General features: G+C 39.1%; 1 long non-coding RNA gene across 1 annotated transcript; it reads left to right on the top strand.

Annotated features, from left to right (window-relative positions):
* Positions 1–7,128: 7,128 nt before the first annotated feature.
* On the top strand, positions 7,129–8,054 carry LOC128354539 (uncharacterized). Its single transcript, XR_008321082.1, has 3 exons — positions 7,129–7,172; positions 7,507–7,584; positions 8,032–8,054. It is a non-coding gene; the product is annotated as an uncharacterized LOC128354539 (long non-coding RNA).
* Positions 8,055–13,950: the final 5,896 nt, after the last annotated feature.

Here is a 13,950-nt window from a genome sequence, read left to right on the forward strand (position 1 = left end):
CTCCACATCAGTGAATACAACACATTTAATATTCAGACATAGTCATTTCTCAGAGCTGCAGAAAAAGAAAGGAGATATTGATCAGCTGTTGATTTGATTATGGCAGGTTGATCAATAATTAACATGTAGATATTTATATTTATCTTCCAAAATGTTCTCCAAAGTTTGTGATGAAGCACAAACATAAAAGAACAAGAAACACAGTGGAAAGTTACTGTAGATAAAGTTAAAATAAGTATGAAAGAAAGCAAACTTACAGTGAAGAGTCCAAACTGCTGCTTTACTCAATGATGACAGTCATGTGACTACATGGCAGTCATGTGACCTGCATCAGGTGACTTCATGGATTCCAACAGGTGACACCCCACACACTGCCATCTGCTGGTCATTTATGAACATTACCGGTGCACCTGTGTGTGCAAAGTCTCCTCTAAGATATTTTAGTTGATAACCCAAACCTTTACCTCAGAACTATCCTAGGATCAAAGCCACAACCTTAGAACTTCCAACCTCATCCATGCCTTGTCAAGTTACTGATTCGATTGAGGAAATGTATTCTTTTCTGCATTGGAGCACTTAAAGAACTGCAGCGTGTCTGAGAGAATATCTCACTTTTGCAGTCTAACATCAAGAGGACAGACTGAAAAGTTTGATAAAACCACTTTCCCCAATGAAGATCCAGCGACTCAGTGGTTAATATATCTTCTCACTCACAGAGATTGTGAGTTCAATCCAAGGTTACTACTTTTAAAGTCAGAAAGCCTAAATAAAATGTGAAAAACTCTAAAAAAGATTAACAAAAGAGTGTCAGTTCACATAGCTCAGGCTGTTAGATGACTGCTTGGGAACCTTGAGGTCATTGGTTCAAATCTTGCACAGCCCTGAGTACTTTTAAAGTCCAACATCCAAATTAAGAAGATAAATGCGCCCGGAGAAAAGGTCTAAGTGTGGACAGGCTGGCTGGTGTAGTGGGTTTGTCTGAGATCATAAGGTGTTTGTGCTACAACACCTGGTTTGACTCCGGGCGTTGCTGGGATACACATAGTGGGAAAATTTCTAAGTAATTTTAAAGTCCAACATCCAAATTAAAAATATACCAAGCAGGAGCACACCTGGCTCGACTCATTTAATCAGCTGATCTCAGTCTTCAGTCAGCTGATTGGTCAAATGGTGTGCTCCTGCTTGGTTGGAATGAAAACCTGCAGCCACATGGCCCTTTGTGGAATGAGTTTGAGATGCCTGGTCCAGACTAACAGAATAGGAGTATATCTGGACTGTCATGTTAGCATCCTTTCTTTCTATAGAGTCTCCTCCAATACATTGATCCAATTTTCCACCAAATTCCACAAAGGAGGTCCAAACCAATAATGAATTAATGCATTTGTATGTAGCCTGCCATATAGCCACTGTTGGTCAAACACTGAATGCTCCCTCAGCTCAGTAGGTCTTGAATGCAACCCCAGGCTTGGCCCCGCCTCTAATCAAGGTAAGGTTATTTAAGACACCTGTGTACGTTTGTTCTTCCTTTTCTGCTGCCGTGTGTTCTGGACGGAGGTCGGTATGCTGAGATGTAACTGCCAGAAGTTCTTGTTTCTGAGAGCTAACTTTGGTTTTCTATGCTTAGTTTCTCTGTTGGTGTCTCCAGCTCGTAGACCCTTTTCCCTACTATGGTGGAAAGTGGTGCCTGGACAGTTTGATTCTATTGTGTATGCAGGTGGCTAACTAACTCTGTCTCTTTTTGTAGGATACCATCTGCTGCTGCTTTTTGCCTGCCCTCTTTAGTACAGCCTTATAAGTATTGGAGATTAGGACCATCTATTTTTGTTTAACCTTTGTAGTTTGTAGTTTTATTAGATTTAGTGGAGTTGTGGGCCAGTCTGCTGGGACAGGTTTGTCCCTCTGGTTGAGGTCTCTTCACAAGTGAGTATATGTTGGCACACCTAGAGATCTGCTAGCCCTAGTCCACTTGTGTTTTGTTTTTAACTATTGGTAGTATATTCAGATTGTGATTTTTAAACTGAATTTGTAATAAAATGCTTTTACATTTAAACTCAATATTGTCTTGAATTTACTTTTGTCAGCTTATTCTTGAAAAATGTATCTGAACCAGTCTATGATCTGGAGTCACTGACTTTTCATGTAGCATAATTCCAAGTGGTGTATCACATCTAGTCACTTTCCAACCATTAGCACTGCTGTGTACAATGTACAGCAGTTCATTTTGTATGGTCCTGCTGGAAATGGTCCAAATGCACCATTTCCTTATTAGAAGTAACATGGTGTGTACTTAGTGCCAGTTATTTGGTAAAACTTGCTTTGGTTCTGATATGCCTCATACCTACAGTGTATTGCCATGTAGTTGAGATATTGCACTGTTGAATACACTGATAATGTGGTCAAATCTGGGGGAAAAAAGCCTAATAAACCATGAAACAGTTGCTGCAGATTTTTCAAATTTTATTCAACCACAGATATTACATTCCACAGTTTAAATTTCATCCTCAAACTCAGGCTGAGCAGAAGTGCCTGGTCACATCCCAGCAGGTGGACTCCAGTTCTCCACACCAGTCAAGCAACACTAAAAAAAAAAAAAACACATTACTAGAGCACTTGAGTTATTAAAAGAAATTGCAATTCACATGTTAGCTTAATAGAATCTGTGCCAAAGTCCTGACATTTCTCTGCCAATACTAAGATTTCCTGCTGTAGAGAAAATAGTTAAAGCAGGAACAATACTGGTGAGGGTTTGATTATCACCACAATATGAATTTTACTGGTTTTGCATCACTCACTTTCAGTCAGTCTACAGTATGAGCAGCTCACCAGTAGCTCTGCCTGCAACAGTCAAGGAAAATTTACTTCACATCATAAGTCATATGGCTACTTGGATTGAAAACTTATTTTCTACCACCACCTATGAAAGTTCAACTTCAAAGCTTCCTTATAGGAGTGAGTCTGAAGTGTGCAGCCTTGTACTCATTGGGCCAAGCTCTGCAGCAGCTCAGCGACAGACTCTAAAACAGAACCTGCAGCCAAAGCCAAATACAGAGATACTCTACCAGCACTGTAACACTGAGCCAGACACACACTACCTGGACAGCTGACTGAGCACTGGAAGAAACAGCCACCATGATGTGGTATCTACTGCAATTTAAACATTTTGCTGTCTTAAAAATCACTTGATGTGAAAAAGAAATGTAAAGTTCTGGGACATGATGATGCAACGTGAATCTTAAAGTGAACCATCACAACTCTGTTAACCTTTACTCCAAAGAAAAAGGCTGGGGGTTGGTAGTTTCATCCCATGGCAGCGGCTCTGTCATGGGGGACCCAGCATCTCTGAAACAAAACATAAAGGTCATAACGTGCTGCAATGGAGCCACCAAGTGTCACACAGATTGGAGGGCAGGCAATGAACAAAAAGTTGATTTAATTACTGGTTTATATATCTAAAGTCAGGTAATCCTTGTGACGTAATATGTGCACATAAGTGCTCAAGTTCAGCTGCGTGGTTGAACACGTTCAGTAACGTTAGCCAGCAGCACAGTAAAGTCAACAGGTCACTCAAAAACCGCCAAAAAACGACTCATAAGCGCCATTTTATAAAAGTACTTGAACTTTCTCACGAATTTAGTACAAGAATACATTTCTTTAAAAAAGCTGAAATTCTTACCACGTTTAAACAGACGTCAGAGTCACGGCTCCCACACGTTTCTCTTCTAGACTGAGATCCAGAGCGAAAGGCACGCTCATATTTATAACCTACGGCTGTCGCAGTGCATTATGGGAAGAGACGCCCTTCCAAAGATCGTCTCTTAAACAGAACGACCACTAGTTTATTTCCCCCTGGATCTTCATTCATTTTATATATAAGTATAAAAGGTGAAACAACAACATTTGTACAACATAAAATTTTGGAAAACCAATCTTTAGGATAGCTCAGTGAGATAAGTGTTGGGCATTAGGTAATTGAAGTTAAGGTTGTTGGTTCAATCCCCGTTTAGGGTCATTGATCTTTAATGTTACTTTACAGCATTGGTGGTAACTCCAATTAGAATACTGCCCCCTGTAGGCAACCAGTAGAAACACATCCACAATCCTCTTTGGAGGATTTGGGATTTTAGGCCGATAGGACGCAGACAGATATGTGAGCAGGCCGGGGATCGAACCCACCACCCCCAAAACTCAAACCGGCTGTCTACATCACTGAACCACAGGCTCACATTGGTTCCACAAGTTTTCATCAGCATTTGACTCTCCAGCAGTTTGTCTGACTTTCAAAGAGCTGTGCAACAATTGAACCAACAACCTGATAGCTTCCCAAGTAGTCATCGAAGGCATTAGATGTGTCTGACTTGGAAAAACAATTGGACATAGTGAGAATTGAACCCACGACCACTAAGATTCAAAGCAAACAGCTAACAAACTGAGCTATTCCCCTTAGGATTCAAACAGCAAAATCACAAGTCCAAGAAGGTTTCCCAACAAGCTGAGCTGTTTGAGTTGAGATGCCGAGGTTTGGTTTCTTGCACCTGAGGCTCCAACTTGTCAACCTAATTAATCTGTAATTGGAGCAATGATTATGAATGATTGAAGGAATTAATTTATTAATACATAATTATTAATAATCATTAGATTAACATTAATTGAAGCAAGTAATGTTCATCTATTAATGATTAATATTAATAATTAATTAATTAATATTAATAATTAATTAATATTAATAATTAATCATTACTAATGTTAATTGAATCAAGTATTGTTACTCTATTAGTTAATAATTATTAATATTAATAATTATTAATATTAATAATGAAATAATATTAATAATTAATTAATTGTTCATTAACAATTAATGAAGCCTTACCTTGATGAGATCAATGTGAGGATGACTCATAAAATCACAACAAATGATTAGTCTACATATAATTAAGACTATAGTCTTACTTATATGTAGGGGCTGTAGTAAGACTATAGTCTTACTTATATGTAGGGGCTGTAGTAAGACTATAGTCTTACTTATATGTAGGGGCTGTAGTAAGACTATAGTCTTATATGTAGGGGCTGTAGTAAGACTATAGTTTTGTAAGTCAGACAAACTGCTGGAGACTGAAAAGCTGATGAATACTGGTCTACAGCAGTGAACCCTGCTCCTGGAGAGCTACTGCCCTGCATGTTTTATACACACCTGATTCTAATTATTAGCTGAAGCTCGTTAAAGGGTTTGATAACATGCTAATAATTAGAATCAGGTGTGTTAGAGTGGGGAGATACCTAAGGGCAGTAGCTCTCCAGGAGCAGGGTTGGAGACCACTGCTGTAGACCAAGTGTGTATTTCTGCACTCTTTTGATCCTGATGAGATCACCTGATTAAAAATATATGAAATAATATTCACGACAGCCTGTCCAGTCTATACTGATTTAAAATTCTACAAGAAAGCGCTCTTACTTCATACTAGCACTGCAAGGGTATGAGGGATGTCCTGAAAACATCTCCCAGTGGAAGACTTAAAATGATGGAATGAATTATATAATGAGTTTGCAACTTTCTCATATGAAGCCATTGTATATTCTGTTGGTGCAACTGTGAATTACAGTTAACTAGCTTGTTGAACTGTAGTGACAATGTTTACATTAATTTATCACAGTAATAATATATTTACATGAATAAGTTCAACAAATAGGCTAAAATATTTTCAAAACATTTTGTGTTGAGTGTGGCTGGTGAGCAGTCAACCTATAATACTGTATGTTTTATCGTCCAGGGGGAAATAAACTACTTACTTACATATAAGTAAGATTATAGTCTTACTACAGCCCCTACATATAAGACTATAGTCTTACTACAGCCCCTACATATAAGTAAGACTATAGCCTTACTACGGCCCCTACATATAAGTAAGACTATAGTCTTAATTATATGTAGACTAATCATTTGTTGTGATTTTATGAGTCATCCTCACATTGATCTCATCAAGGTAAGGCTTCATTAATTGTTAATGAACAATTAATTAATTATTAATATTATTTCATTATTAATATTAATAATTATTAATATTAATAATTATTAACTAATAGAGTAACAATACTTGATTCAATTAACATTAGTAATGATTAATTATTAATATTAATTAATTATTAATATTAATTAATTAATTATGAATATTAATCATTAATAGATGAACATTACTTGCTTCAATTAATGTTAATCTAATGATTATTAATAATTATGTATTAATAAATTAATTCCTTCATTCATTCATAATCATTGCTCCAATTACAGATTAATTAGGTGGACAAGTTGGAGCCTCAGGTGCAAGAAACCAAACCTCGGCATCTCAACTCAAACAGCTCAGCTTGTTGGGAAACCTTCTTGGACTTGTGATTTTGCTGATTGAATCCCAAGGGGAATAGCTCAGTTTGTTAGCTGTTTGCTTTGAATCTTAGTGGTCGTGGGTTCAATTCTCACTATGTCCAATTGTTTTTCCAAGTCAGACACATCTAATGCCTTCGATGACTACTTGGGAAGCTATCAGGTTGTTGGTTCAATTTTTGCACAGTTTTTTGAAAGTCAGACAAACTGCTGGAGAGTCAAATGCTGATGAAAACTAGTGGAGCCAATGTGAGCCTGTGGTTCAGTGATTTAGACAGCCGGTTTGAGTTTTGGGGGTGGTGGGTTCGATCCCCGGCCTGCTCACATATCTGTCTGCGTCCTATCGGCCTAAAATCCCAAATCCTCCAAAGAGGATTGTGGATGTGTTTCTACTGGTTGCCTACAGGGGGCAGTATTCTAATTGGAGTTACCACCAATGCTGTAAAGTAACATTAAAGATCAATGACCCTAAACGGGGATTGAACCAACAACCTTAATTTCAAATGCCTAATGCCCAACACTTATCTCACTGAGCTATCCTAAAGACTGATTTTCCAAAATTTTATGTTGTACAAATGTTGTTGTTTCACCTTTTATACTTATATATAAAATGAATGAAGATCCAGGGGGAAATAAACTAGTGGTCGTTCTGTTTAAGAGACGATCTTTGGAAGGGCGTCTCTTCCCATAATGCACTGCGACAGCCGTAGGTTATAAATATGAGCGTGCCTTTCGCTCTGGATCTCAGTCTAGAAGAAAAACGTGTGGGAGACGTGACTCTGACGTCTGTTTAAACGTGGTAAGAATTTCAGCTTTTTTAAAGAAATGTATTATTGTACTAAATTCGTGAGAAAGTTCAAGTACTTTTATAAAATGGCGCTTATGAGTCGTTTTTTGGCGGTTTTTGCGTGACCTGTTGACTTTACTGTGCTGCTGGCTAACGTTACTGAACGTGTTCAACCACGCAGCTGAACTTGAGCACTTATGTGCACATATTACGTCACAAGGATTACCTGACTTTAGATATATAAACCAGTAATTAAGTCAACTTTTTGTTCATTGCCTGCCCTCCAATTTCTGTGACACTTGGTGGCTCCATTGCAGCACGTTATGACCTTTATGTTTTGTTTCAGAGATGCTGGGTCCCCCATGACAGAGCCGCTGCCATGGGATGAAACTACCAACCCCCAGCCTTTTTCTTTGGAGTAAAGGTTAACAGAGTTGTGATGGTTCACTTTAAGATTCACATTGCATTCAAGTCATGTCCCAGAACTTTACATTTCTTTATTTTTCACATCAAATTATTTTGTAGTGATTTTTAAAAGACAGCAAAATGTTTAAATTGCAGTAGATACCACATCATGGTGGCTGTTTCTTCCAGTGCTCAGTCAGCTGTCCAGGTAGTGTGTGTCTGGCTCAGTGTTACAGTGCTGGTAGAGTATCTCTGTATTTGGCTTTGGCTGCAGGTTCTGTTTTAGAGTCTGTCGCTGAGCTGCTGCAGAGCTTGGCCCAATGAGAGTACAAGGCTGCACACTTCAGACTCACTCCTATAAGGAAGCTTTGAAGTTGAACTTTCATAGGTGGTAGAAAACAACAGTTTTCAATCAAAGTAGCCATATGACTTATGATGTGAAGTAAATTTTCCTTGACTGTTGCAGGCAGAGCTACTGATGAGCTGCTCAGTGTGGAGATGAAGGTGAGTGATGCGAAACCAGTAAAATTGATATTAATGTGGTGATAATCAAACCCTGAGCAGTGACCAGTATTGTTCCTGCTTTAACTGACTCTTTTCTCTACAGCAGTGTGGAGCAGCTGGCCTGTAGTGGGCAGTACACAGCAGGAACCAAGACTGTCAGGTATGTATCCCCAATCCTGTACTGCCATGGCATCTTAGTATTGGAGAGAAATGTCAGGACTTTGGCACAGATTCTATTAAGCTAACATGTGAATTGCAATTTCTTTTCAAAACTCAAGTGCTCTCTAGTAATGTGTTTTTTTTGTTGTTTTTTTTAGTGTTGCTTGACTGGTGTGGAGAACTGGAGTCCACCTGCTGGGATGTGACCAGGCACTTCTGCTCAGCCTGAAATTTAAAGACAATGTTTTACTGGAATGTAATATCTGTGATGGTTGAATAAAATTTGAAAAATCTGCAGCAACTGTTTCATGGTTTATTAGGCTTTTCCCCAGATTTGCCCACATTATCAGTGTATTCAACAGATAGTGCAATATCTCACAACTACATGGCAATACATTGTAGGTATAAGACAATTAGCACAGTGTGAGGCATATCAGAACCAAAGCAAGTTGCACTAAGTACACTGAAGATGTAAGTAAACACCATTTGTTACTTCTAATAAGGAAATGGTGCATTTGGACCATTTCCAGCAGGACTATGCTAATGGTTGGAAAGTGACACACCACTTGGAATTATGGTACATGAAAAGTCAGTGACTCCAGATCATAGACTGGTTCTGATACATTTTTCAAGAATAAGCTGACAAAAGTAAATTCAAGACAATATTGAGTTGTAATGTAAAAGCATTTTATTACAAATTCAGTTTAAAAATCACAATCTGAATATACTACCAATAGTTAAAAACAAAACACAAGTGGACTAGGGCTAGCAGATCTCTAGGTGTGCCAACATATACTCACTTGTGAAGAGACCTCAACCAGAGGGACAAACCTGTCCCAGCAGACTGGCCCACAACTCCACTAAATCTAATAAAACTACAAACTACAAAGGTTAAACAAAAATAGATGGTCCTAATCTCCAATATTTATAAGGCTGTACTAAAGAGGGCAGGCAAAAAGCAGCAGCAGATGGTATCCTACAAAAAGAGACAGAGTTAGTTAGCCACCTGTATACACAATAGAATCAAACTGTCCAGGCACCACTTTCCACCATAGTAGGGAAAAGGGTCTACGAGCTGGAGACACCAACAGAGAAACTAAGCATAGAAAACCAAAGTTAGCTCTCAGAAACAAGAACTTCTGGCAGTTACATCTCAGCATACCGACCTCCGTCCAGAACACACGGCAGCAGAAAAGGAAGAACAAATGTACACAGGTGTCTTAAATAACCTTACCTTGATTAGAGGCGGGGCCAAGCCTGGGGTTGCATTCAAGACCTACTGAGCTGAGGGAGCATTCAGTGTTTGACCAACAGTGGCTATATGGCAGGCTACATACAAATGCATTAATTCATTATTGGTTTGGACCTCCTTTGTGGAATTTGGTGGAAAATTGGATCAATGTATTGGAGGAGACTCTATAGAAAGAAAGGATGCTAACATGACAGTCCAGATATACTCCTATTCTGTTAGTCTGGACCAGGCATCTCAAACTCATTCCACAAAGGGCCATGTGGCTGCAGGTTTTCATTCCAACCAAGCAGGAGCACACCATTTGACCAATCAGCTGTCTGAAGACTGAGATCAGCTGATTAAATGAATCAAGTCTGGTGTGCTCCTGCTTGGTTGGAATGAAAACCTGCAGCCACATGGCCCTTTGTGGAATAGTTTGGATACCCCTGGTCTACATGAAGGTAAGACTATAGTCTTACCTTCTCCCCAATGAAGACCCTGTGGCTCAGTGGTTAAGACATCTTCTCCCACACTCAGTGGTTGTGAGTTCAAACTCAAGTTACTGCTACTTTTAAAGTCAGAAAGCCCAAATGAAGACTGAAAAGCTTAAAAAAAAAAACTAACCTTAGTGTGTCAGTCCAGGTAGCTCAGGCTGTTAGATGACTGCTTGGGATGTTTCAGGTTGTTGGTTCAAATCTTACACACTTTTAAAGTCCAAACTCCAAATTAAGAAGATAAATGCGCCCGGAGAAAAGCTCTTGGTGTAGTAGCTTTGTCCCTGGTTATAAGGTGTTAGCGGTGCAACGGCTGGTTCGAATCCGCCCGTTGCCAGCACCTGGATTGTCGTAAATGGTTTGGGCAGGGCAAGGCAGGAAGGGACAGTCTGGGGGCGCTGGCCCCTGGAGTCTGGGAGAGGTGGAAATAGGGGCTTATGAAACCTATTGGCTTTTATCATTTTGTATTAAATTTAAAAAAAAATTTTAATCAAAAATTAAAATGCCCCTCTCCTCCCTGCCCCTCCTCTCACAGCTGAAGGTTGTCACGCAGCTTCAATTCAATTCAAATAAAGTTATATGAATTCAATTGAAGCTGCGTGACAACCTTTAGCTGTGAGGGGAGGGGCCTTGAATCAAGCTGCAGACGTCCAGCGGTGGTCCTCATCGTCTTCAGCAGCAGCAGCAGCAGCAGCAGCAGCAGAGATCTACAGCTCAATACAAACATAAAATCATGTTAACAATGTTTTCTACAAACACTCTTTTATTCCAAATGCAATTTCTATAGTCAACAAACTATGGAAGGCTAGATGAAAGGGAGGTGTAGCAAAGAGCACCATAAATGAGCTGGAATTGGTGCTTTCTGCCTTACACCTGATACGCATGCATATGTGTGGATTTTATGTACTCTATGTGTTTTATATATTATTTTTACCAGTGAGACCAAAGACAATTTACATGCAGGACATGACACAACAAAGTATTTCTATTCTTTGTTTCAAATTAAAATGGAAATTTAAACAAGTTACTCACCACAGCAGGAGGCGCTCTTTAGTGTTGTAACATTAATATTTGACATGATGAAGAAATGGATTTAAATATTATCGTGACACATTGACTTTGATATGAATTATTTTACAGTAAAACCTTAACAGCAGCAGACGTTAGAGCTTAATTTAGTAGTTTAACTTTGAACTCTTGGCTCAGTAGATGAAGTATAATCACAAAGAGAAATAAAGCAATAAATACACAGATCATCTCTTCCTGTCTGAGTGTAATTAGACTGTTTGCATGTTATTGTAACTGTTCCTCCACATCAGTGAATACAACACATTTAATATTCAAACATATAAAACATGTTGATTTCTCAGAGCTGCAGAAAGAAAGTAATGATCAGCTGCTGATTGATATATCGTGTTATTCCAGCAGGTCGATCAAGGTTTAGATTTATCTTCTAACATTAGAGTTCTCCAAAGTTTGAGATAAATAAATAAAAAGATGAAACACAAACATGAAATAGCAAAAAACAAAGTATGTAAAGTTAAAATAAATATGAAAGAAAGCAAACTTACAATGAAGAGTCATCAGACTGGTCCATGTTGACGATAACACCCAGTCTTCTGTCAGCTGCTGTTTCAGGTGAAATGGCGCCATCTGGTGGACATGAGGGGGAAGTACAAGCACAGATGCAGAAATGTTTTAATATTTGAATGTAGCTTGTGTATACTGTTTTAATACACGTATATTCTTTATAAAATAATAAGTAAGTGTTTTTTTCCCCCTAAGTGAGACAGATGAAAATAAATTATTCTCAAAAACATGTTTGTGCTAATGAGCACGATAACATGACATCAAACCAATTACACTTTGTATTAAAATACTTTAAAAGAAACACATCAATGTGTATGTGGGATGAACGTTTCTCTGACAAGAGGAGACTCTCCGTCCTACTGAGAACACAGAAACACTGAGGAACCCAAACCCAAACCCAGCAGGACAGTCCACATACACTGCTACTCTGTTAGAGACAGAGGAGGAGAAGGAGGAAGAGGAGGATGAGGAGGAGGAGGAGGAGGATGTGTGCCAGACACAGTAACTACTACCACCAGAGCAGTCCAGACTTCCTCTCCTGCTGGTTGCTCTGTAACTCACTGATACAGAAACATTTCCTTTCCACTCGACCTCCCAGTGACCCGTCAGTTCATCTCTACACAGCAGTGATCAAATCTGTCTGGATGATCAGAATATGACTGATCCTCCTTCATATACATCACCTTCCTGTTGTTGTCAGACAGTTTGAGTTTTCTGTTCACTGTGTTTGGATCCAGTGTGAGTTCACAGAAATCTGATGGAGGGAATGAGACACAATACAGCTGCAGTTATTGATCTATCATCTGTTTGATGATGACATCATCTTCATCCTCAGTAGGATGTGAATGAGTGATGTCACTGTGAAGTAAGATCTAGTTGCTACTGAAAACAGTCATAAGTTAAAAACTAAAATCTCAGTAATAATTTCTATATCTTGGTAAGGATGGGTAATCATAGAGGAAAAGGTGAATACTCATTACCTCAGAAAAATGTAATATTTTATGCAAGTATTGTCTGAAAAAATATATTTTCCCTTGTTTTAATCGGTGTTACACCAAAATCTGTGACCGTCAGAAAAGGTGACCTGTGTTGCTGTTTATAAACCTAACCTTCACCTGAAGCTCAGTGGAGAAGGTTAGTGTCACGTCCCTCCCTAATCTAATACACAAGGAAATGTGTTGATTGTCGATATATATACTTTATAGATGTAGTGATTGTTTACTTTGCAGTGGGTGAGTAACTGACAAACCGTAGCTGTAGCATTAGCATTAGCTACTGTATGGGTGAGTAACTGACAAACCGTAGCTGTAGCATTAGCATTAGCTACTGTATGGGTGAGTAACTGACAAACCGTAGATGTAGCATCAGCACTAGCAACTGTATGGGTGAGTAGCTGTAGCTGTAGCATCAGCACTAGCAACTGTATGGGTGAGTAGCTGTAGCTGTAGCATCAGCATTAGCAACTGTATGGGTGAGTAGCTAACGAGCATTAGCATTAGCTACAGGGTGGATTGTGGTTTCTAACCTGACTTCTCTGGAGTTTCACCACCTTGCGTTAATGTCATGGGGCGTTGTGAGTATTTTCCTAACAGTGATTTGCTCTTGTTATGCTTGTTGAAAATGAAACGTCTCCTCTCTCCATTGTTATGGTTTTCTCCTCCCGCCGGTCGGCCACGCCCCCTACGTACGGCGTCTCTACTTATTTACGTCACAGTCACAGATGCTTCGATGCTGTTATGCTATGTAGCTCCGGAGTCCTAAATAAGAAGTATAACTGCACGCTATTTATTTAACATTGAAATAAAAAATTGAAGTTGACATGAAATGAAATGCAGCGGCTGGCTCCCTGAGCCTTGGAGAGGATGAAAGGTGGACGGACAGACGGACAGAACGACAAACATCCAGGGACATAGGAGTCCCACATTTCAAATCCAAGAATCAAATGTATAATTTAGCACCAACCCTGTGGAACAAACTCCCCCTCATTGTCAGATCAGCTGGGTCAGTGACTCAGTTTAAAAGGCATATAAAAACCTATCTGTATAGACTGGGATATATTTATATATAAATTCATATATGTTTCTGGGTGTTCACATAGAGGAAAGTACAGCAGTATTATGAGTGATGTAGTATGCAGTATTACAGTAAAAGTACTGCAGTATTATGAGTGATGTAGTATGCAGTATTACAGTAAAAGTACTGCAGTATTATGAGTGATGTAGTATGCAGTATTACAGTAAAAGTACTGCAGTATTATAGTGATGTAGTATGCAGTATTACAGTAAAAGTACTGCAGTATTATAGTGATGTAGTATGCAGTATTACAGTAAAAGTACTGCAGTATTAGTGGAGCTGTGACTCACCAGGATCATGTGACCTCCTCCACGGCTCCCAGGGCGGCAGCTTC

This window comes from Scomber japonicus, chromosome 24 (assembly GCF_027409825.1).
Source record: "Scomber japonicus isolate fScoJap1 chromosome 24, fScoJap1.pri, whole genome shotgun sequence".
NCBI lineage: Eukaryota > Metazoa > Chordata > Actinopteri > Scombriformes > Scombridae > Scomber > Scomber japonicus.